Source organism: Musca autumnalis, unplaced genomic scaffold, assembly GCF_047663935.1.
Source record: "Musca autumnalis isolate F117 unplaced genomic scaffold, ASM4766393v1 scaffold_4, whole genome shotgun sequence".
In the NCBI taxonomy this organism is placed as follows: domain Eukaryota; kingdom Metazoa; phylum Arthropoda; class Insecta; order Diptera; family Muscidae; genus Musca; species Musca autumnalis.
This window is the reverse complement of record NW_027411977.1, coordinates 187,653,572-187,679,745: the sequence shown is the minus strand read 5'-3', so window position 1 is coordinate 187,679,745 and position 26,174 is coordinate 187,653,572. Positions and strand designations below refer to the sequence as shown.

Below are 26,174 nucleotides of genomic sequence, written 5' to 3'. Positions count from 1 at the left end.
TTCATACTAATCTCTCACTGGGGCAGTAATCTTTCAAAGAAAATTCCTTGAACTTTTAGTCTTTGGCGCTCAACTTGTAACACCTACACCTAGGGAAATGTTGTAAATATTTTATTTGTGTTGTGGTGGTGGTGGTAAATTGACAAATATGTAATGGCATTTCCTTTCACTTAGTAAACACACGCTCACACGAAGTTATTTTGATGAAACAAAAAGTGAAATGTTCTTAAGTTCTTTTTCCTTATTTCGTTAGCATACTCGACACATTAACTTTATACGGTTGTGGCTTATCTTGTGGATGTATGTTTCGGGATTTTGTTTTAAACAAATTCGAGTGTTATCGCAAACAATTTATAAAAGCTGACGAATTTTACACCTACAATGAATCACAAAGAAAGACAACAACGCCAGCTATCGCTGTGAAAAATAAACTCCCCGTAAGTCAGTGATGTTTCGTGCTTTTCCGCAGGTTTTGTTTGGAAGAAGAAGATTTATTTAAACAAGATTTCGTTTCTATCACACAGCACCTTTCTTTACCTTCTCTTTTAGGCCACATTATAGCAGCCAGCTGCAGCATCGTTTGCATGTAACACCTCCACAAACCTCTGCTGGTTAGAGGTGTCAAAGTTAAATAATGAAAACCAATTTGTTTAGATTCTTTGGAAAATTAACTAAAATCTCGTAACTAACAACACGAAAGAACGGAACGGAAACAACAATAACATTCTGTTCGTTTGGTTCGGCATTTCAAAAGAAGAGGAAGTGTTATGTGGTCTAAGTTACATATTTTTTATGTACAAAATCAAAGTAGTCTTTAACACGAAAATATAAAAATTCAGATAGAATTACATTGTAAACCACAAAAGAAAGGTATGCCCTGATTGATATCCCATTGTTTTGTTTAACATCAGCCAATTTGTGGTATTTCTATTTCAATATTGAATTTTAACAAAACGCGAAAGAAAATGAAATGAAATTTGATCTTGTCCATGTAATTTTATTTGGTTACCAATTTTTTATAGCAGTCGGTCGCCTAGTTTGTTTAGATGTCTCTTTTTTATTTGTTTAATAAATGATAACACATTTTTCCTCAACTTTGTTCTCAATATTTTATTCAATTTTTTAAGAAGTTTTGGAAACGTATTGAGTTACGGTTTGGCTCAAATTATAATTGATCGGTGGTGCAAGTTTAACTTAAAAGAGTGGGTTGTAGATCTTAAAAACATTAAAAGAAAATCCTAAAATTGAAATAACATACTGAATGTACTTCGAATATGACTAGGTCATCATTGGGAGTATCAATAAAATAGGACTGTTCCAAGTAAATTTGGAAGAAAGAGAAGCATATACATACTTCTTGTCGACTAAAATAATTCGGTGTCAACTCCGATTACACTGTAACACAAAATGGAACTCAAAGTCTGGGGGGTGGAAAATTTCTTTTGGATATGAAAGTCCTTGATGAGTATACTAAGAACCCAAAAGGATATTTTCGCCATAGGGCAAATTTCTGAGATATCGCGCGATGAAGTTTTTGATTTTTCGCCTATAATACTTGGTTAAATAGCTCCATATCTCTGTTTGGCGTTGTTGTAGCTTCATTTTGAGGTGGCATGTCTTCAGTAAAATCGATTGGCGAATCTTTTTGTAGAACATTTTATTATTTTAACTCAATGCCTTTCATGTCCTTTTCGTCCTTTATTTCTTGAACCGTAGTGAAAGTACCACAAGATGAGATTTTTATGAAGCACTAAAACACTTCAAATCATGCTTGATGATGCAGAGAAATTTAGCACTGATATCTGGCTATCTGGTTGCAAATTATAGTCCAAGTAGTTATTTTAGTTTTAGTGTAATAATCTTGTTAAGTTGGGAAATCAAATTTTAATCGCCAAATTAAAACACGTTTTTCCCGAAACTTGATTTTTCGAGATGTGTCACTTTATGAGTAAATGAGCGATATGTTTGAGCAGATTAATTTCTCTATCCCAGCAACATGTTCGATGCCAAATATGCCATTCAATCATGGGTGCAAGTGATCTGGCATGTCATCTTTTTAGCATCTTCATCGATGAATTTTATTTGAGCGTGTACCACAAATGATGCTATTCATTTTTGGATCCAAAGCATGTCATTTAAACCAATGTTTTGACATGTCATTTTCACCAATGCTTTGGCATGTCATTTTCCCCAACCCTTTGCAATGACATTATCATTACGACGAGAGTTTTAACAACGTTGGGTGTGATTTCGAGTCTCCGACAACATCAAGCCTATTGTAAATAAAATCTTGTATATTTAGAAAAATGTGTATAAATAAAAACACAAAATTCATCTCTATTGCATCGATGGAATGAGTTCAAATGCTGATGAAAAGATCGGATCTTTCACGACTTCCTTTGAATTGGTTCAAATGCTAATGAAAAGATCTGATCTTTCACGACTTAGTTGGAACCAATGCAAAAGATGCCATGAAATCACGTCATCGCATGGAATCCCTTCCTTCAAATTTTGCCAATTGGATACATTTCAAAGTGTTAATCAATCACCATTTCAGAGTACCGCCCAAATCTTCTGATGTTCGGTAGCCGAGAGGACCTTTCGAGACATCACCACTACTGCAGCCGCTCGCTATATGTCCCTGTTGGTCAAATGCTCGAAGTGAGACGAAATTTCCCAGCAAAGACGGTGGGACTATCAAATGAACGTGATGTGCTTCGTCGAACACCCTAGAGACACCAAAGTAAGGGAGCTGACACTGAAAGTTAATAGGTTGGTTGGTGATCATATGCGGAATAAGTGGCTAGATCATCTGAAGAGTTGCAACATTGAAGCCTGCATAAGTGAATGGTGGGCAATAGTTGAGTCTCTCACAAAACCTGAAAGGTAGGACCCATGATCTTCTCTATAATTGTCGGGGGCAAAGTTTATAACAAGTCCGTCGTTCTTCTCAAAGATTATGAAAGTAATCAATTCTCAACATTCCCATCTGAAGATCGACTTTCTAATTCTTGACTAAATTCAGTATTCCCTTCAACTCCATTGAAGGAGAAGTACTTCACTAACAGCTACCTTCCTAACAGCTGCCTTCCCAAAGCGAGTCAATGCGCTTAACTGCCTGAATAAGGAAATCTACTGATTCCTTATTCTCGCAGCTAATCACCTCGATTCCCTTTTATATAGCTTACTGACCGACCCATATGTTGCTCTGGTCAACCACGTCGGAGATGACCTTTCATTAGTATCCAATGACAAACGCTGATGAGCCCATTGGAATCTACCTTGTTAGCAGGAGATCATTTGGTATAATTCGTCGTACAGCATTGTAAAAATGTTTCGGGTTAGACGAGCAAGGTTTCTGCTAGAAAATAAGCTTTGTTATTTTCACTAACCTTCCTTGTAACGGAGGTGAATTGACCGGTTGTGTATGTTTCAACTTCTTCGGCAGGGGGCTGTTCCTCGGACGACCTCACCCTCTTTACAACTTATTCATCAAGTGACTGACTTTCATCACCCTTTTGCGGAGTTTTGGAGTTGAGGCAGATGAGAAGTAAAATGAAACCGTCGCGGAGATTTGGTTACCTTCACTGTTTTTTTTTTTCTTTTTCTAAGTTTTTTTAAGACTGAGACTCGATAGTGTTTCCCCTGTTCTTGAAATAGGAATATCGTTTATATGAAGTTCCTTCTTAGTTTCCTCTCGAACTTCCTCACAAACTATAATAGTAATCTGATCTTTATTTGCGTACCTATTGCAGAATGTACCTACCCTTGGGTGCCACCGTGGTGCAATGGTATTCACGCCCGCCTTGCACGCAGAAGGTCGGGGGTTCGATTCCCCGGCCAGGCAACATCAAACATTTTTCAACGGTGGTAAAATACCACTCAGTAATGTTGGCGACATTTCCTGAGTATTTCAGCCTTGAAAAACTTCTAGATAAGTGGTGTCTTAAGACACGCCGTTCGGACTCGGCGATAAACAGTAGGTACTATATCATTGAGCTAAATATGAATCGGGGTGCACTCATTGATATGAGAGAAGTCTCCCTTGTCCCGTATGGGATGTTGTGGAACAATGTTTTGTTTACCTACCCTTCGGTATGTTTTCTTTCCCATTGCATTTTTTGGCATTTTTGGAGGCTTGCGTTATCAGTGAATCACCTGGTATAATTCTCCCTTACCACTTTCCTGTGAGACAAATCGGTTCAACAATCTTTCCACCAGATTGGGGTGCAGTATCATAACTGGAGTTGGAGACATGAATCACTGTCATGTCCGTGCTTCATTCTCTTCTAACAGTGATAAACTATTCCAAATCTCGTCCCGGATGCTCCCTTCCCAGTGAGTTAGGGGGACGTTTTCCTCAATGAGCATCGTACTCTGCCCTTTCTATCCAGACTGTCGTTCCGGGATGACGTCCTCGCCCTTAGCTAGAGTCCAGAGCATGAGTTGTTGGTGATTGTAGTGAGGGTTTCGCAGTCATATTTCTAATAGTCAGGGGTGTTAAGTTGATCTACTAGTGCAGAAGTGAAAAGCAAGGTTCCCAAGGCATCCACATCAGTCTAAGTTTTAGTTTTGATTTTTGTTTGGGTTTTTTAGTTAAAGTTCGTATATCTAAGAGATATTAATAAGTGCAGGGGCTGAAGTCGAACGCGGTATAGTCTCATTACCACGGCAAGTTGAGTCGCCCAGGTTTGAACGAGGCTTCGTTCAAATACAGTTGGTACCCTATTATAAACCTTAAAGAACACTGATAGGTACGTAGTGACTTTACACCCCCGGTGTTAAGGGCTCCGTCTAACGGTAGGTATTCACTACCTCATATATGTCGTTCGTCTAAAAGGTGTACTGTGGAACAGTAAATTGACCTCATTGACACACGACAAGATCCCTCTATCTATTTTAATTGTGCTTCGGTCCAGCTTCGGCGGAGTGATGACAGTGAATATATACTTTATGGGATCACGGATGATTATTTCGATACTCACAAACAGAAGAACAAACATAATAGCTGATAGCCTAAGCTGCAAATTTTATTCTTTCAATTTATCTTATATTAAGAATAAGATAAATTTATAAATAAATAAATAAACAAACTTAATGTACTTTGAAGGAGGATACAAAAAAGAAATCTTCTTCCGCAGTTTTCAGATTATTTTATTAATTGTTCTAGAACAGGTACTTTTCAAAACATCACTTGCTATACCAACATTCAAAATATTTATTCTCCACCATTGTTCACTCTTTATTTTAAGGTGAGAGAAAATAAAAACAATTTATTTTAATTTCGATTTATGAATTTTTATTTATTTTTCAGGATTCTTTTTGGACGGTTTTAGAAGAAGTCGAAGACGATGCGGTTAATTGGCGGTAAGTACAACAACTAACTTTTATTTCATATTTCATTTTCTAATTCATTTTCTTATCCTATTTCTTTACAGCTAACTTCATTATTACTTACATACTATTTTTATACTATTTATTACAACTACGAAATTCAAGTATGTTTACATTGAAAAACATCAAATTAAAATATGTAAAAAATGAAATTAATAAAAATAGAAGGAGAAGAAAAAAATCAAAATTAAAACAAAATAAAACCAAATTCAAAAATAAAAACAAAATGTTTAATACGCTCCAACATTCCGGCCCCATTGAAGGACCGCAGGTCTTCAATTTACTGGCAATGGAGCAAGTTTAGCAACTGGCCTCTTACATATGCCTCTCTTCGTCCTTATCTCCGCCACCCTGACCTTTCCGTCTTGGCCTTCGGTGACGCTGACGACTCGGCCGGTCAGCCACTCTTGAGGCGGTAGATTGTCCTCGTGTATTACCACCAGGCGTCCGATCTCCAGGTTGGATTGAGGCTGGTTCCATTTGCCTTTGTCCTGCAGTCCTAGGATATAATCCCTGGACCAGACCCGCCAGAACCTCTGCTTGAGAGCGCAGAGCATCTGCCAACGCTTGCAGAACGTCAGCTTGTTGACGCTGTCTTCGTCGACGAATTCTGGCGGCAGCGAACGCAGACCCGCTCCGACTAGTAGATGCCCGGGTGTCAGAGCTTCCTCGTCGTTGGGGTCTGGAGACAGCGGTGCTATGGGGCGACTGTTTAGCACCGCCTCTACTTCTGCGAGCATCGTTACCATCTCTTCTTGTGTCAGCAACACTTTGCCGACAGCTCGCAGAAGCAGGAACTTCGCCTGTTTCACGGCAGCTTCCCACAGGCCCCCGAAATGAGGAGCCCTCGGAGGAATGAACTTGAATTGCACGCTGCACGAGGCTGCGTATTCCTCCACGGCTTTGTGGCTTGCTAGGAACCTCTCTTGCAGTTCCCTCAGCTCTCGGCTGGCCCCGACGAAATTTGTCGCATTGTCGCACCATATCTTCCATGGGAGCCCACGCCTTGCGGCAAACCTTTTAAAAGAAAGAATAAAAGCATCAGATGACAAATCAGATACTAATTCAAGGTGAACCGCTTTGGACGTAAAACAAACGAAGACGGCAATATACATTTTGGTAGGTGGTCGCCCGCGTATTTTTAATGTAATATCAACGGGACCACAAAAGTCTACGCCTACTATTAAGAAAGGACGTAAAGCTCTCACTCTATCAGTGGATAGATTTCCCATTACTTGGGTCATCAGCTTTGGCTTATATCTATAGCAATGAATACAATTCCGAACTATTCTGTTACATTCATCGCGGGCATTTATTAGCCAAATTCGTTCACGGGACAAAGCTACTAGGGCCTTTGTACCAGCGTGACAATTTTTGAAATGTAAATCTCTCAAATATATCGAAACAAAATGATGCTTTTTTGGGAGTAAAAGGGGAAACTTCGTATTATGTGGTAACTTCGCATTAAGCAACCTTCCACCTACTCTTAAGAGAGAAAATGTTCTTTTACACTCAGAGAAATCGTGTATAAATGGCGTCAATTTTTGAAGATTTGATTTTAGGCAGATTGATTTCTTTATTTTAGAAATATCCTCTGAAAAACTGGCCTTTTGAACTACTTCGACCAATTTCAGGAAAGACCAATTCAACTCTTGAGCTGTAAGACAGATAGAATTTGGAATTTTTCGCTTCTTAACTCGATCAACGAATCGAAAGATGTATGAAACCACTCTAAGAAGCTTTTTGTAAGACGAGTGATCATTTATTAATTTTAGAAGAATGTTCTCAGAACATTCCTTATCTGTCTTACCATCTGACGCCAATAAAACTTTGGATTTTCTTACTTCCAATGATTTTTCTTCCTCTGTCAACTCAAAATGTTTGTTGACAGGCCATTTAGACATATCGTCTAATAGAAATTCGGGTCCTTCGAACCATATTGAAGATTTAAGTTCTTCAACACTGCATCCTCTCGACACTATGTCGGCAGGGTTTTGTTTGGTGGGCACATGGCGCCAAATACCGCTTTCTGACCATTCTTGAATTTCTGCGACTCTATTCGAGACGAAAGTGGCCAGAGTTGAAGGATGGGTTTTTAACCAATACAATATAATTTCCGAATCAGACCAAAAGTATATATTTTCAACTTCAAAGTTCATCATTGGTTTAATTCGCAACCACATATTCGCCATTAAATGTGCTGCTGATAGCTCCAATCTCGGAAGAGACATTGTTTTGAGCGGTGCTACTTTGGATTTGGCTGTTAAAAGCCGACAAGAAACTCCACTGGAGTCCAAAGCACGAACATAAAAGCAGCAGCCATAGGCTCGCATCGAGGCATCTGAGAACCCATGAATTTGGATCCTCGAGGAAGTGGTCGTGTTTACGAATCTTGGGATTTGAATCGTATCTAACTTCGAAAGGTTAAATTTGAAATCTTCCCATGCTGTATTCAAACGCATAGGAATCGATTCATCCCAGTCTAATTTATTAATCCAAAGTTCTTGCAAGAGCATTTTGGCTTTGGTGATTATAGGGCACAAGAGACCGAGGGGATCAAACAAACGTGATGATATTGACAAAATGTGTCGTTTTGTAGCCTTCATATCTTGAAAGCCTCCCTCAATATAAAATTTGAAAACATCACTTCTTGGAGCCCAATGAATTCCTAATGCTCTTGCAGTTTCAGAATCTGAGTGCAATAATTTTTCACTGCAACTTGTTTCATTAAAGTCAGGATGATTTGAGAACCATTTGGTCAATTTGAATCCTGCAGAACTGAGAATGGTAGTCACTTGGTCACGAATTGTGAGCAGACTACTCAAATCAGCAGCACCAGTCAATAAATCATCAACATAAAAATCGTTGCGAACAACTTCAGCCCCAATTGGCAAAGTCTCTTTGGACAAATCGCTTAAATGGCTAAGACAACGTATTGCCAGAAATGGCGCAGAAGATGTGCCATAAGTGACCGTCTTCAATTTGAAAATTTGTAACGGATCACTATCGTTTTGTCTCCAAAGGATTAAGTGAAAATCTCTATCTTTCTCGTCAAGTAAAACTTGACGGTACATTTTCTCAATGTCTGCAGTAATTACATATTTATGTAGACGGAAACGAAGCAGAGTGGAGTACAACTCTTCTTGAATAGTTGGACCAACCATCAAGAGATCGTTGAGCGAAACATGTGAAGATGTCTTGCTCGAAGCATCAAAAACGACGCGAAGTTTAGTAGTTGTACTTTGCGGTCGGAAAACACATTGATGAGGAATGAAATAATGTGGCGTATTAGGAATTTTATTATTTGTCATTTCCATGTGACCTAAGTCAAGATACTCTTTCATAAAGGAATTGTACATTTCTTTAGATGTGTCGTCATGAGAAAGTCTCCTTTCCAAAGAGAGAAACCGCCTTTTTGCAGTTTCAAATGACGAACCTAAACGTTTCACATCTTCCTTGAAAGGTAAAGACACTTGAAAGCGCCCTGACGGTAAACGTCGCACATATTTTTGGAAATGTTCCTCACATTTATTTTGCTCATCAGACCAAATCTTTAATGAATTATTTGGAATCTCTTCCAACTCCCAGAATTTTCTAACAATTGCATCAATCGTTTCACTATTCCCTATTGAACTATTTAAATGGCATATAGTAGAAGTGGACCCCTTTGACTCATCGTATTTTCCAGCTACGATCCAGCCGAGCGAAGTTTTTTGTAAAACTGGAAGACTCGGATTTGGTTTGATTTGGCCTACACAAAGAAGTTCGAAGAAAACTTCAGCACCAATTAACAAATCAACTCTCCGAGGTTCATTAAAACTAGGGTCAGCCAGTTCAATATTTTTAGGAATGTTCCAATCAGAAATTGATATCCTTTTATCGGGTTGAATATTTGTTATTGAACTCAATACCCAGAACTTAGACGAAAATTGGGTAGAATTGAGTCTCGACATTATAGACAGTTGGACACTATTCTTTGAGAAAGATGATAACTCAGAAATACCAGTTAAATTTAATCTGCCACCTTCTCGTTTTACCTTAAGCCTCTGTACCAGGTCCTCAGTAATCAAATTAGGTTGAGAACCGGAATCTAGAAGAGCTCTAGCCAAAATGTATTTCCCAGAACTACTTCTTACCTGAACTAGTGCTGTGGCCAAAATTACGCCTTCACTCGACGCCGAATGGTTGACCGAAGCACTGGAAGTAGAGGGCTGCTCTTGATACAGATTTGAATTTAGATTATCAGAAGCGTATCGATGCAGTAAGAAATGGTGTGCACCACTGCATACTCTACACTTCACTCCTGAATTGCATTTGGCCACCGTATGACCCTTCTTCAAACAATTAATGCAAGCAGGGACGGCTTTAATGAATTCAAATCTTTGGAGAACTGGTACAGCAGTAAAAGAAGAACAATTTGTTATGTTATGCTGCAAAGATCTACAGAAGACACACTTTTCTGGAGATTGTTTCTGTTTAGAAACAGAAAGTGAAGTCTTGAAATTCCTTTTAGGCTGATTATCAAATTTGGGTTTGTTTAATTTGGGTCTTGCACCAGAAGACTCCTCAGCAGAAATATGCTGGTATCTTTTATTTAATGCAGCCTCGCAATCAGACCATAATGGGAGCTTTTCGAAGTCAAGCTGTTCTTCCCATTTGGACTTAGTAATTGGATCGACCTTTGACATAACTAAGTGGATTAATATTGCGTTCGTAATCTTCTTGTCATCACCAATAGACAACAAAGAATCATAAATGGCAGAAACAGTGTCAATCATGCTTCGCAAAGCAGAAGCCGAAGGTTTGGTGATCTCAGGAAGATCAAAAAGTTTGGCAATATTATCAAAAAATATTAAGCAATCATTATCATAAACCTTTTTTAAGCTGGCTAATGCTTTGGGGTAATTTTCTTCAGAAATCTGAAAAGCTTTGACTGTGCCAAGTGCTTCATCGGACAAGCATGAAATTAAATGGTTAAACTTCTCTATGTCTGTTAATGTCGGATCTGTATGAACCAAGTTTTCGAAAAGACTTATGAAATTCTTATATTCGGAATATTTTCCGCTGAATTTTGGCAATTTCATGTTTGGCAATCTAGATTGATGCGATTGAGCACAAAAAGAAGTCTCAGGCATACTACTCCTCCTATTTTTAGATAAAACTCCTAAAAATAGGGACTTTGCCGATACACATAAGTCTTCCAATTCACCACGATCATCATTATCGGGATCTAGAATATCTAGTTCGGATTGTAAATGCATTGCCTCATCAATATATTTGTTTAAAATGTCTAATCGACATTCTAATTCAAATGAATTGAAGGATATTTTCTTTTCTCGGAAAGAAGTCTTAATTCTTTCAATATTTTTTATTATTTTTTCCTGTTGTTGCTTCAAATTGGCTATTTCCGTATCAGGATTACTTTGGTGTTTCTTACCACCAGCCATTTTGATATATATCAATAAGTTTAAAGGAGTTTAAACAACAGGAAAACTCTACACACTTTAATATTTCTTAGTGGTAGGAAATTTTAAGTTTATTATCAAATAAACTCTCGCTTTTTTTTTTAATAAAATATAAATTGTCAGCTTTAAAATAGTATACTAATACTATCTCAATTAATTAAATTTAATTGGACAATTGAAAACACAAAAATTTCAGTAAATTAGAAATTTTGTCAAATCCTGTAGTATAATGCACCCTTAAGTATTTTGTGTATATCGATAACACCGATAACACAACTGATCAAATTGAATAACCGAATATGGGTACTCAATTACTCACAAAGTATGTGGCACTAATGAAGTTAAAATCAAAACAAAGAAATAATATGAATTTAGTGGAAAATTGCAACAAATTAAAAGTGTAAATTAAATAATTTGTGAATAGGCAAAAAACCAAAAATGAAATGTATATTTTTTGTTAGTTTAACTTCACTCGCGTAATATGAACTTAAACGCGGATTAGTGTGGTGCAATAAAAACAACAAAAACAATTGGAATGGCTGACAAGCAAAATGCAAAGCGGAATGAGAAAAGAAAAACAAACTTAATTTGAAGGTAATAATTAAGTTTGTGTTATTTAGCCGCGAATATTTATTGCCAAAGCGATTCACAAAATGTATTTTATTTAAAATAATGAAGCGTAGAAAAATAATTCGTGTGAATTGTGGAAAAATCTCAAACAAATTTGAATAAATTACAAATTCTCTAACACTGAGTATCTTACAGGTTAGGATTCACACAAATTATGTTCAACGCTGTTACCTGGGAATCAGAATCACTCTCCTGATTATTGTGCTTGCTCCTACAAAGACGGCAGTCGCAGAAACGGGGCATCTGGATATATGGAACAGTAGCAGCAACAGATCAGATAACCACAGGTATATTTATTTAAAAGTATTTAAAGAATTTTTACTGTTCTTCTTCTTTCTTATTTGCAGAAACTTTGCAAATTAGTTTTGTATTAATTTAACAAAACACAACGTCACTTTACAATCCCGGGTTTCGGCACCAAAATGTTCACTCTTTATTTTAAGGTGAGAGAAAATAAAAACAATTTATTTTAATTTCGATTTATGAATTTTTATTTATTTTTCAGGATTCTTTTTGGACGGTTTTAGAAGAAGTCGAAGACGATGCGGTTAATTGGCGGTAAGTACAACAACTAACTTTTATTTCATATTTCATTTTCTAATTCATTTTCTTATCCTATTTCTTTACAGCTAACTTCATTATTACTTACATACTATTTTTATACTATTTATTACAACTACGAAATTCAAGTATGTTTACATTGAAAAACATCAAATTAAAATATGTAAAAAATGAAATTAATAAAAATAGAAGGAGAAGAAAAAATCAAAATTAAAACAAAATAAAACCAAATTCAAAAATAAAAACAAAATGTTTAATACGCTCCAACAACCATCGCTTTCTTATTAATGAAATTAAAACATAGCCTACAGCACAGCAAACAAACCTTTTCAATATAGCCATGGACACATAATTCAACATCTTGGCGATCTTTTTATTAGATCTATGACCAATCGGTTGTCCTGCCCCATTTAACACAAGAACCCACGCACACTCACAAACATTGCGGTAGACCTCCCTAGTTGTTTGTCATAATGCGTGGCTAAGGTGATAACGCCGCAAGATCAAACAACTAAATGCCGCTAAACATCCTTAACATTCATTAGAGTAAACCTTCTACATATATTTTTGGCGTAACCAATTGTGTGTGGTTCGATCATTCTGAACTGAACTACAACAATTTTGGGATGCCTAAATGTTGAATTTTGTTGGTAGTTCGCGGTTTTCAAAAGCAGACAAATAAATTACGTTACCTTGACTACATATTGCATCACAGATAAGTTTTGGGATACTGTTCAAATTTAAGATGTCTTTTAAATTTGTTCTGCAGAAGGAAGTTTAGGGGGGGGGGGGTGGACTACTTGTTGGTTCTGGTAGAGGAAGTTATGGTTTTCTTCTTTTAAATTTTCTTTAGATTTTCGAATTTAACATATTTTGTGAGAAAAAGGGAATCTGTGAATGGGGTTGATTTTGAATGCCTTTTCGCTGTATAGACGACTATGATTGTTTTCTGTGAGAGAAATAAATGAAAAATGAAGAATTTAATACACCTGTCCATTGAAACTAGTTTATAATCAATACATTAAAAATTAAAAGTAAATCCGAAAATGTATTACACTGCGGAACGAAAAGAAGAAAGCCCTGAATGAGTATCTACAATTAGGGCAAACACATATTTTATATTAATTCTGAAGACTCTCTAAATAAAATTTTTTTGGGACGATAGGATTTCGGTAGTTGTTGTTGTAACAGTATATGATATGTTTGGAAGTTTGGTTTTATAACCTCCACCAAACGATGGAGGTTATATTAAGGTCGGATTACACTGTGCAACATTTTTAAGGTGATCTTGTGCAAACAATTCGAACTGAGGATTTTTTGAAAGTACAGACCCAAACGACCAGAAACCCTAGTTGGGTTTTGTTGTGTCAGATCCAGCTCGGATTTTATGGCCCCATCTAAACATGGTTAAATATTGAGTTTTTAAAAAAATTCGGTGCTATATCTCTGAAACCAACGCGAATCTTCTTCTGACCTCTGAAGCAAATTTGTAGATAAGGACAAGAACGAAATATTTGGTGAAATAATGAACTCAAAAAACTACATTTATTGCCTCAAATTTCAAAATATATGCAAAAATTCCACAATTTTTATACATTTCCCACCGTAATTTTAACCGTTAATTTTTTCTGAATATTTTCTTTTGGAAAATTATTCCCTGTAATGTAATACACAACTCTTCAGATCATGTCATTGTTGTAAAATGCCTCTATGCCGTTGTTTTCAGTACATTTTTCAACGACGATTTAATAATAAATGTCAATAATGTAGTGTAATCCGAAATGCGAGAGTAAACTGTGGATGTGAACGGTGTTTGAAATACGTGTTGTAAAATATATGATGCAAAATACCGCTGAAACAACATGAAGTAAGCATTTTAGAATTTCAGAATGTTCTAAAGAATTGTTGAGAACCTTATTTGGAAGATTTTTGCAAACGGTTACTTGGTTCAACTCCCAATAGTTTAGCCGATACTGACCAGAATTTCAGCAATTATGTAAAATTGTCTATATTTTATAGATTTTGATGCCCTAGATGGAGTTTTTCTTATGTGTTTTTTTCAAGAGATAAGTTCTACTAGTTTAGGGCTACAATATTGCTAAAGACAGCAAGGCCAAATTCCTATTCGTTTCTGAGATAAAGGCCCTGTCCACCGTGCTCGTCCTGAAATTATATAAGAAAGATGCACAGCCGCCGTTGTTTGTTGGCAGCCTATACACTCGGAGACCAGCACCATAGCTTCTTAAGGCTCCTGCAATAGGTGAATAGGGCTGTAGGTTAAATAGAGGAGAAGTAAAAGAGGGATTCCATCATATGTTCAAGTGCATGCCTTTTGACCGACAGTCTACACCTTTTTCAGATGTAATTCGAAATATTTTAGTTGTAATTCGTAACATTTCATTTGAATTTTGAGAATTACATTTGTAATTCGAATCATTTCACATGTCATTCTAATTACTCTATTTGTTTTTCGAATTATAATTCTTATTACAAATGGAATTATTCGAATAAAAAATGGAATAATTCGAATTACAAGTGGAATAATTCGAATTACAAATGAAATTCTCGAATTACAAATAGTATGTTACGAATTACAAATAGAATTCAGAATTACAATAAAAATAATTCGAATTACATCTGAAAAAGAGTAGAACAACGAGAAAGAAGGTGCTCGATTGTTTCCTCTCCTCTTCAACCTCACATAATCTGCAATATTCAATGGTGTTGTCATCCCACTTGCTTGTCATAGATCTTATGCCGCAGTGGCCAGTGTTGACCCCTATAGAAATTCTGATTTCTGATTAATTTAGTTTGAGAAGGGACGCAGTTCTGCGTCCTGAGATTATCCCTGCGCAGAAGTTACTGAGTTTGTTGAGGAAGAAGTCAAACGATGGCTTGACATAGTCCTCCACACCATGGTCCGAGGACTGGTAGCTTCGTCTTGCCAATTTATCAACTATCTCGTTTACTTCATTAGTGCAGTGCCCTGGTACCCAAAACAAGTTGACGTCTATATTACATGCTTTTAGGATGGACCTACAATTCTGAACAGTCCTAGATTTAATAGTGTAGGATCCTAATGCTTTTGAAAGACCGGCTATCAACGTAAACCCTGACTATCCTATCTGCGTGGTCTGTCATTCTTACTAGTAGCTCTAGGGCTTACATCACTGCAAAAGACCTCTGCCTGGAAAACACTGCAATTGCCGCTAAGATTGTACGAGCGTCTAATGCTCAGTTTTTTACAGTACACACCATCTCCGGCGCCATCATCCATCTTTGAACCATCGGTAAAAATGTTTTTATTGTTCCAGTAATGAGAACTGATGCAGCTCTTTGTACATCAGCTAACCTGGTTAAGTTGGAATTATTGTTCAGCCCTGCCACCAGACGAGGCAGCCATAGGTCAGAATGAGGCAGACCACTCTTCTTTAATACAGCCAGTGTAATACATGCGGTCTTATGCCAAGTTTACACTTGCGCTCTAAAATCCACTGGATTTCACGAAATCCTGAAATACATCCCGGTGTTTACACTTATTTTTTGTTGATTTCATACATATCACAATGATCAAGGTAGATGCATACGCGCAGCTGATCGAACATGAATTTTCAAAACAAGTTGTTGCAAATTGAGTTAGTCATCAAAAATATACGACAATATAGAACTTTACAACTTTATTTCGAAAATTATCGTAAAACTATCTATATATCGTATTCATTGTGTATAGAACCCGTTCCCGTACTCCGAAGTCTAGCAAGACTTACACTTCTCTTTAAACAAAAATAGCGCCGAATAACACCCTATTCTCCTGTTTTCTGCCATACAAGTTTGGCATAGTAGAAACTAGCAACATGTTCATTATCATCTAAATACGATAGCTGATACGTTGATTTGCTGCAGTTTTTGCAATTTCCGTAATTTTTTCGTTCCCGTATTTTTTAAGAAATTTGTATGGGGAAGCAATTTTAGACATTTCGCTCTTTTTTCTAACATTACCATTAAAAAAGTACGAGAACGCAATGAAAAATAGCATTGTAACAAAGTAATCTAATATTTTTTTCACATTGTTTTAAAATTTTGATTCTAAAATTTTTTGTTGCAGCAATTGACCATCTACCTTGTTTATTGTGATACGTGAAAAGTGTTGCAACTTTTGGTACTTTTTAAGTCACAAACTGGGTTGTATATCATGTGTACTGTGATTTCGATGCTGATTTCGCTGAAATCACGAAATGAGATGATTTCATTTTTGTATGCGAAATCATGATAATTTTTGCTTGATTCCGCACGAAATCACGAAACGCCTTCGAAATCACGAAAAGACGCCGAATGTAAACCAAACATTAGGCTCCAACTTTAACCTACGGATTTTTAACAGGAATAGAGTGCAACTAGGACCCCCTTGGTACGCTCCTCCGTGTTCCTCTTCCATCTTTGAAGATGGTCAAGGATCACTCCTAGGTATTTCGCCTCAGTAAAATTCGAATCATCCATCTTCTTTTCTATGTAAACCACAACGCTGTTTCTGTCAGCGCTGTGTCTGTCATGATTGAATAAAGAAGTATGTCAGCGTTGTTTCTGTCGATTTCCCTTTAATATAACCCTGTTGTGAATTGCTTATAAGGTCTTGGTCCATATTTATATTAGGCAAGTTTGCTTGCGGCAATTGTCAGTTTGAAAGAGACAGAGGTGAGGGGTTGCCATATCCCTTTGCCCCTCAACACCCTCTCTCACCGACAAACTGACAATTGCCGCAAGGAAAATTGTCTAATGTAAATATGGACTTGGTTTATATATGATCTAATTTCTAAATCTAGTAATCTTTCCAAAGTTTTTAAGAGGAAAGGAGAAAGACTGATCGGCCTATAGTCCTTCGGCAGCGAGTGGCTTGGTTTCCCAGCTTAGGTCACGGTTACTTCCTTCCATAGTGCCAGTATGTGCGACAGTAGAAGACAAGCCCTAAAGTTCTTCTGCAAAACGGTAACCAAAAAAGTCGGTGCGTTCTGAAACATCGCTGGGATGATACCATCAGGTGCAGGAGACTTGCTGCGCTGGAAGGTATTGGTAGCCCACGAAGCTCTATGACTACTAATTAACTCATCAGGAGTGTTGGTCCTGCTCGTATACACCCTAGTCGGGCCTGAATTGGCATCTTCATTCCCTGGAAAGTTGTCCAGAGTCTCCAGAGCGTAGTTAGTCCAGTTGCCATAATTTCACTTAATCGGTTTGGGATCCTTTGAGATCACATTACGGAACCCAGCTGCTGCACTAACCCCCTATATAGCCTAGCTAAAGTTTATCCAGGAATTTCTCTTAGCATCCTCGATTTCGCTCTTTTACTTATTGAAACTATATCTGTATAGATCCCAATCAGTATTAAGTTTAGTCTTGCTAGCTTTATTATCTTGTCTTGCCCATTAACTACTCATAGAAACCCCAGACAACATATGTGAGCTCTTAAACCTATCTGTCGATTTCCCCTGTTGTGTGAAGTTCTGAGAATTCACACAACCTCGAGGAAACGAGAGAGAGCTATAACTTTCCCAATCGGCTCTCCCTGGAGGGTATATTAAGGTTCAGTTTTCTTGATCAGGGTAAAATTCTAAGTCGACTTGGCCATGTCCGTCTGTCTGCTATCTTCCTAATAGTGGGGACATAGGTATTTTCGTAACAGCAAAAATTAATTATTCCATATAAGCTCAGAATATTTTATGGTGAGGTTAAAAAATTTCGTCCCGACCGAACTTAAAGCTGTTTTACCTATTCTGCTTTATCTGGCTCTGGGACAACCTCCCATTCTAGGAATATGGTTGTTACCACAACGCTTGTGGAGTTATTTAAGTAGTTTCAGCAGGGCATGCGCGGCGGACGTGAACATGCTATCGAATGTGACCCCTAGAATCTTGGGGTAGTTGGCGGTCGGAATTTTATTACCATCGACCAGGCCACCGTGGTGCAAGGGTTAGCACGTCCGCCTTGCACTCAGAAAGTCTGCGGTTCGAATTCCAGGCCAAGCAACATCAAATTTTCAACGGTGGCAAAATTCCCCCTCAGTAAAGCTGGCGACATTTCCTGAGTATTTAAGCCATGAAAAACTTCTCTACAAATGGTGTCGTAAGACACGCCGTACGGACTCTGCAATAAAAACTAGGTCCCATATCATTGAGCCAATATGAATCGTCGTGCACTCATGCAATGAGAGAAGTCTCCTTTGTCCCTTCGGGGATGTTGTGGGAACATATGTATGTATGTATGTATGACCATGACATTCAACAAAGTGCTCACTTCGGTATACCATGTGTGTGGACAGAGTGGCCGTTGATTTTATGGCCTCGCGTAAAACAAAGGGGGTAAGATCAGTAAAATGGCACTTCAGCCTTTCACAAATGACATCAGGGAAGTTACTTGAAGCCAAAATCGTACAATCATCCGCAGACGTTACGATCTCAATGTCGTCTGGAGGTGCTGGGATGCGGGAGAGGTAGAGGCAAAACAGTTCCGGAGATATCAGCCAACCTTGGGGAACTTCCTGTTTCACTCTGCGGGGCTTGGACCTTTTGTCCCTGAATTCCCCGTACAAGTGGCGTCTACACATATAATTGATTATCCAACGTTTCAAACTTAGCCGGAGACTACCCAATGTCCTCAAACAGCGTGGAGTACTTGACAGTATCACAGGCTTTTGAAAAATCAAGCGTCAACATCACGGTTCTGTCACACGGCATGCTCTGTTTGAATCCTCTACTAATATGTGCGGAGATGGCGTGCAGCGCTGTTGTTGTGTTGTGCTGCTTACGGAATCCATGCTCATGATTCGCAACTAGATAGATGTTTCTGACGCTAGAGAGGGCAAAAGCTTCAACGTTCTTTGCTACGGGTGACAAAAACGATATCGGTGTGTACGATTCACCTTTGGAGGAATCCTTGCTGGCTTCAATAACGGGACCACTCTGCCCATTTTCCAGACTTCGAGAACGATGTAGGTGGCTAGCAACAGGTTGACGACTTTGGTAAGATACTCAAATATCGTCTCATCCAGCTACTGCAGAATTTGCATGGTGATTTCATCAGGGCCCAACGCTTTGGACGATTTAGAATTTCTGATGACATTCACAACATTATCCATTGTCAATTATGGTGATCCCTACTTGGCAGGATGAGATCCAATGCGAAGTAGTACCCTTCTTTTCACCTTGCCACTACTGGGCTGCTCGACATACTGTCAATTCATAGAACTTGCGCACCGCTTTGTAAAAGTAAGCGTATCGTCGCCAAACTTGATTGATGTCCTATTTTCCTTCTTCCCAGGGTTCGAGAGTGACTTAACCGTTGCCCACAACTTACTTATTCCGGTTCCAATGTTGCAACTCTTCAGATGATTTAAACACATATTCCACTTATGCTCACTGACCAACTTCTTAATATCCAGTGTCTGCTCCCTGGCTCTGTGGTCACGGGGGTTGGCACGACAAAGTTCATCACGTTCATTTGCTATTATCGTCTCCTTTGCTGGGTCTCACGTCGGTTCTTCGAACATCATTTATATGGCGAGCGGTTGCCGCGGTAATGATGAAGGGTTGGGCAGATCTCCGAAGCGGTAATTAGTGAACACTTTCAAACTAGGTCAATTAGATTTAACTTAATAGATGAAAAAGCGGCGTTCAGAGGTTTTGAAATTGGGAGGTCTGCAGATAGAGTCAATTATGGGGGTTGATGGTCTGACCCAAGAGAAACGACGGGTTGCCAGGTTGTTGTTGTAGCAGCATTAAAACCTACGTAGAAGCATAAGTTTAATGCTAGGTTGGCAGATGCTGGCATAAACACTATGGTTCCGGGTCAATGCGGTACGAAAGAACCCGGTGCCATGAGTTGCCAGGTGACGTCATTTGTCTGACCAACCGACACGATGGTTATATCTGGCGAACTGTGACACTCTCCTCATTGACCGTGCAAAGCGTAGACCTATCAATCTGCTCAGCCAGCACTAAACCCCTCTGGTCATTTCTGAAGACCCGAGTTGTGACATACTCGTGATGAGCATTAAGGTCCCACAAAAGCAGACGGTTATGACCTTCCAAATGCGGGATAATGTTGAACCTATAACCTGGAGTACAACTACTAATCGGCGGGATGTATACGTTCAGCAACTCTACCTCGACAATTCCACAATTGACTACTACCCCATAATTCAATGTACGGGTTATTAGAGTCAGACTCAAGTGAGTCTGTATTGAGTAGACTGGTACCATAGGAAAGCCATCAGAGCGCTGTAAGCTGCAGTTGTTGTTGAGCTTGGTTTCCTGCAGCGACTATGATAGTCTTCCGACACATAATATTCTTCCACTATTTCTTCGACAATACCTCGGAGTCCATTGCAAAAGGACAAATTTTCAGGGATTGGGACAGCAACGGCTGGTGTTAAGTGCTGCGTTTGCGTCTTCTGCGGAGAGTCGCGAATTCTGATGACGGCGACTAGACGAGTCCGACAAAACCCCTGAGATGCACCCACTCCCGACATCTATTGCATCTCACCGAAGTTTGAGTACATTGTATGCAGATGTGACAAAATGGGCAAATCCTTATTGGTCCAGGGGTTCCCAGCGGACAAAATTTGATGTTTTGTGAGTAAAATATACAAAAAATGTCCAAAAATTACCATTTCGGGTGCCGGGCCTCTCTCCTGGCTACGTCAGTGCTGCTCCCAATGCAGAAAAACGACACAAATACAAACATATGTAGACAGCGGTGGCACCCGCAGGCCGGAATACGGGTGTTTTGTGTTTCCGGTTCAATCCGTAGTATTTCGGTAGTGTAGTCGGTCTGTAGTCTGTCCTTTTATGAAAGCCTCAATTTCTAGCCAAATTTGGTGACTTTGCAAATCAGTTGGTATTTATCAATGTTAACCTAGTATCACCTTTGAAAATACAGCATTCCTAACACAACTTCCATAACAATCACAAAAACTTTAAATCAAATGCAACCTAAATCTCTCAATTTCCTTATCTTAAAATAACACAAATAAACCTTGACAAATGAGAGGTGACATTTCCCAACCAAAGCAATTATGAGCTGACTAATCTAAACATAACTAATTTTTGTCAAATTTTGGAAAGAAATATATTAAAACAGAATCTCTTAAAAACAAAAAATATGCTGGTGGCATTATTAAAATTTCCTAAGACTCACTTATTTTTATGTATGTATGCATATCTTACATCATTTTCCTCCGGATGATTGTTGAATGGATATCAAAATGATGGATGTTGCTTGATGAAGGGCGTTACTAGATGTTAAATCATTTATCATCATGTAAATAATCTTGGTAATTTAATATAATTTGACACTAAACATTATTAAAGCAGAACCACCAACAACGCCATCAAATACAACAGAAGATTCTTCATTCCAATCTTCCGTTTGTGTAACACATTTGTGGTGGATGGGCTTTGTAATGCTTCCTAGGAGAAACTTTACACACTGATAAACATAATTTATCTTTATTTGTTCATCGAAATATTATGACATTTCGGGTCAAGGAACCTACCAGCAGCGTAACCGTTAATGTTGTTGTTTCTGGCCACAAAACGGAATTGCCTCAAATATTATATCAGTCGGACGACAAGTGAGCAACAAAACTTTTCTTTGCCATGTCAAAAGTCATTAAAGGCCAATAATAAGTTTTTGTTTTCTAGAAAACTTTTAACACACTTAGTTGTCGGTTGGTTGAATGATGATAGTAATAGATATTGTCAAAAAGAAAGAAGAAAACTAATATTAATAATATTATTATTTAAGAGCTATTTATTAAATTATTCAAAAAATCCAAGGATATTCTGGAAACAAAAATTTATTATGAGTTTTGTAAATGTTTGACAAATGAAAGCATCTCAGATTATTTTGAAGGATTGAAAATGTTGGATCTTAAAGTTGGTAGGCGTCTAAGTTGTGGCGTATAAAATGATGACGATGGAAATGTTCAGAAAAGTCGAAATCGCTACCAACTTCATCAGCCTTGTAAGCTGAAAGGCTGGGTTCGAAGCCGAGGCTAGATGCCATTAAAATTTTTCAACAGTGACTTACTTTTCTGAGTATTTGCAGCCATGTAAAGTTGTGTCGTTAGGCACGCTGTTTGGATTGTGCGATAGAAAGTAGGTCCCTTATAATTGAGTTAAATATAGAACCGCGATGCACTCAATAATCTGAATAAAAAGTAACTTATATGATTGGCCGTAATGTTATTCCTCAAGGGTATACTTTGTTACTTTATTAGTAATTGTATACTTTATAACATTTAGTATGATCTTTCCCCGTAGGATGCTATATATTTCGCAATGTATACTGTAATCTTGCCTTAAACCTCGTACGGTATTGAAGGACTTCGTGGGATTCATTACTTATCCTGCATAGAAGTGTCAGTTAATGGACGCGATCCAAAGTTTTGATGGTTTTCCTATACTTTGATTATATTATATACACAGCAGCATTGTTCTTCGTATCTTGATACCGTTTATTTGATTCACGAGCTCTGTGTTGTTCGCTTATTATATCAACATTTCTTCCTCGACTTGCTTTATCATAACGTCTTGAGCTTGATTTATTTGAAGAATCCCATTGCACGAAGTGTCCTCTCCGTCCACTAGACAAATGATACATGGCGGCTGATTTAGCATATTCATGCTTTGTATCCGTCACAAACATTGCGCTAAACCTCCCTAGTTGTTTGTCATAATGCGTGGCTAAGGTGACAACGCCGCACAATCCAGTAACTAAATACCGCTGAACATCCTTAACGTTAATTAGCGTAAACCTTCTATGTTTTGGCGTAGCCAATTGTGTGTGTAGTTCGGTCATTCTGAACTGAATTGGAGCAATTTTGGGGTGCCTAAGTTTAGATTTTTTTCGGAAAAAATAGAAATTTGTTTGTACGTGTGTTTTTTTGTGCCTTATAGATGCTACAACCGCTGAACAGATCTTCCCTAAGTTTTTAGGGTACATTGCTACATTGCCTGGAATGAAAATAGGCTATATCATTTTTTGAAATTCAGCGTTGATCCGGAGATATAGCATCAAAACCGGAGGTACCTCCAAAAAATTTAGATTTTGTATGCAAATATCTTTACAACTGTTACAATCTCCATGACGGAATTTGATGTAGAAATAAATTTACCAAATTATATTCAAATCGGTTCAGATTTGGATATAGCTCCCACATACATATATTTTCATCCGATTTTCTTATTTTATGCACCAATCTCGCTATTAATGTCCAATTTCAATAAAATTTTGAATGTGTAACGGAACTTGGTCTAAAATATATATACCAAATTAAATCGAAATCGGTTGAGATTTGGATATAGCTCCCATATATATTTTCGGCCGATTTCCTGTATTTGATGCACAAACACGCTATATATGTCCAAATTCGCTTGGAATTTGGAATGACGGAACTTGGCCTAGAAATAAACGTACCAAATTATATCGAAATTGGTTCAGATTTGGATATAGCACCCAGATATATTTTCGGCCGATTTCCTGTATTTTATGCACCAAACACGCTGTATATGTCCAATTTCGCTGAAAATTGGGAATGTGTAACGGAATTTGGTCTAGACATAAATGTGCCAAGTTATATTGAAATCGGTTCAGATTTGGATATAGCTCCCATATATATTATAGGCCGATTTCCCGTATTTGATACACCAAACCCGCTATGTATGCCCAATTTCAATGAAATTTGGAATGTGTGACGGAATTTGGTCTAGACATATATGTGCCAAATTATTTCGAAATCGGTTCAGATTTTTTTATTGCTGCTATATATATTTTCGGTCGAATTTCTGTATTTGATGCATCAAACACGCTATATATATATATATATATATATATATATATATATATATATATATATATGTCTAATTTCTATAAAATTTGAAATGCCTGACGGAATTTGTTCTAGTAATAAATGTGCCAAATTATATCGAAATCGGTTCAAATTTGGATATAGCTCCCATATATATTTTCGGCCGATTTCATGTATTTTATGCACCAAACACTCTCTATATATGTCCAATTTCGCTGAAATTTGGAATGTCTGATGGAATTTGTTATAAAAATAAATGTGGCAAATTATATCGAGATCGGTTCAGATTTGGATATAGCTCCCATATATATTTTCGGCCGATTTTCTGTATTTGATGCACCAAACACGTTATATATGTCCAATTTCGCTGAAATTTGGAATGTGTGACGGAATTTGTTCAAGAAATAAATGGGACAAATTATATCGAAATCAGTTCAGATTTGAATATAGCTCCCATATATATTTCCGAATGATTTTCTGTATTTTATGCTCCGAAAATGCCAAGTATGTCCAATTTCAATGAGATTTGATATGTGTAACGGAATTTGATCTACAAATAAATGTGCCAAATTATATTGAGAACGGTTCATATCGGAATATAGCTCCTATATATATTTTTGGTCGATTTCATGTTTTTGTTACGTATGTCCAAATTCAATGAAATTTTGAAGTAGTCAGTAGAAGTCATCATTATATACACAGGTTCTTACATTTGGGAAGGAATTGACCAGGGCTACAGCGTTAAATATCATATCTTCGAGCGATTTCTTATGAGGGATATTTTATTATGATATATCTAAAGCATTATTGGATTAAAAATTTTAAATGCAAATGCAATTTAATGTATCACAATAGGTTAATATGTATATGACTTGGAAACAAATAAGTCCCATGTATAAAATAAATTACAACTATCCTCAAATTTAAGGTTCTCAAAACTGGTTCTATTCTTAATTTAATTTAATAAGGTAGATCTAAATTCAATTTGTCGAAATAAAGAGAAATTAATAGTGTAAGAGTATATAACCTAAGTAGGAATACTTATAGTCGACAAAGCTTTAGGGGGAGTCTTACCTCCTGAAACATACAAAAATACCTTAGTAGCTCCATAATAGCCCTGAATGGGTAGAGAACGCCGTCATATATTCTATATTTATACGTTAAAATATTAAAAAGTTAATATAATTATATCATTCCATTATATTTTATTTTATTAGGGGCAGTGAAGCGCACGGGTTCAGCTAGTAAATTATATTGGGTCATGGGTTATGACTAGACAGCGGAATTTTATGCAATCCCTATTTTTAGGACTGTTCATATTTTTGGCGTCTGATTAAATTGCAATCGAAACATATGACATATGTAATATTATGCAAAATGCATAAATTTTTGCATATGCAAAATTGAAGACCGACAAATTTCAGGTGGCAATTTTAATACCCCCAAGGAAGAATTAATACCAATTTGGAGGGATGTTGAGGCCAGAACCTTCAAAATACCAGAAATCCGGAGGTACCGTTCTATGAGGGCTATATGAAGACGTGGACCTATACTGATAAATTTAAATTTATACTCCCAACGAAGCCTTTATACAAAATGTCAGCCGTTTAATTGTGATGTTGAGGCCACAACCTTCTAAATACCGGAAATCGGAAGGTACCGTGCTATGGGGGCTATATGAAGACGTGGACCTATACCGACAAATTTCAGGTAAAATGTTTTATACCCCCAAGGAAGACATAATACCAAATTTCACCCATTTCGGAGGGATATTGAGGCCACAACCTTCTAAATACCAGAAATCCGGATGTACCGTTCTATGGGGACTATATCGTCACCATAAATGCCGGAAGACGTAACCGACATGGAAATCGAAATTCGTTTTTTGTTTTTGTTGGAATCTAATATATTAAGCTAAAATACATGCTCTGGCAAAATTTCAAGCTTCTACGTTTAAAAATAACGATCCTATTCAAGAAATGCCAATAGACGTAACAGCATACTGTAATTTTCATAGAACACAAAAGGCGTAACCCACATTATTTCAAAACTAAACAGCAGTACATTGTATTCATTGATTTTTGCAGCAATTTTAATGCCAGAGGGAGGGCTTATTGAGTTAATGTATAATTTCCACGGGGGCGGATTCGGTTAACCGGTTATTTGACCCGAAAGTCCAGGTTCAAAACCGGGTTAGACCCGGTTCTATTGAACCGATTACTACAAAATGGGTAACGTATGAAAGCTTATGGAAATACCTA

The 26,174-nt window shown here is 37.5% G+C and overlaps 1 long non-coding RNA gene across 2 annotated transcripts; it reads left to right on the top strand.

Annotated features, from left to right (window-relative positions):
* Positions 1-11,183: 11,183 nt before the first annotated feature.
* On the top strand, positions 11,184-12,050 carry LOC141402480 (uncharacterized). Of its 2 annotated transcripts, XR_012412638.1 has the most exons (4): positions 11,214-11,259; positions 11,321-11,453; positions 11,625-11,932; positions 11,995-12,050. It is a non-coding gene; the product is annotated as an uncharacterized lncRNA (long non-coding RNA). The 2 variants fall into 2 exon arrangements; XR_012412637.1 differs by having other exon boundaries at positions 11,184-11,453.
* Positions 12,051-26,174: the final 14,124 nt, after the last annotated feature.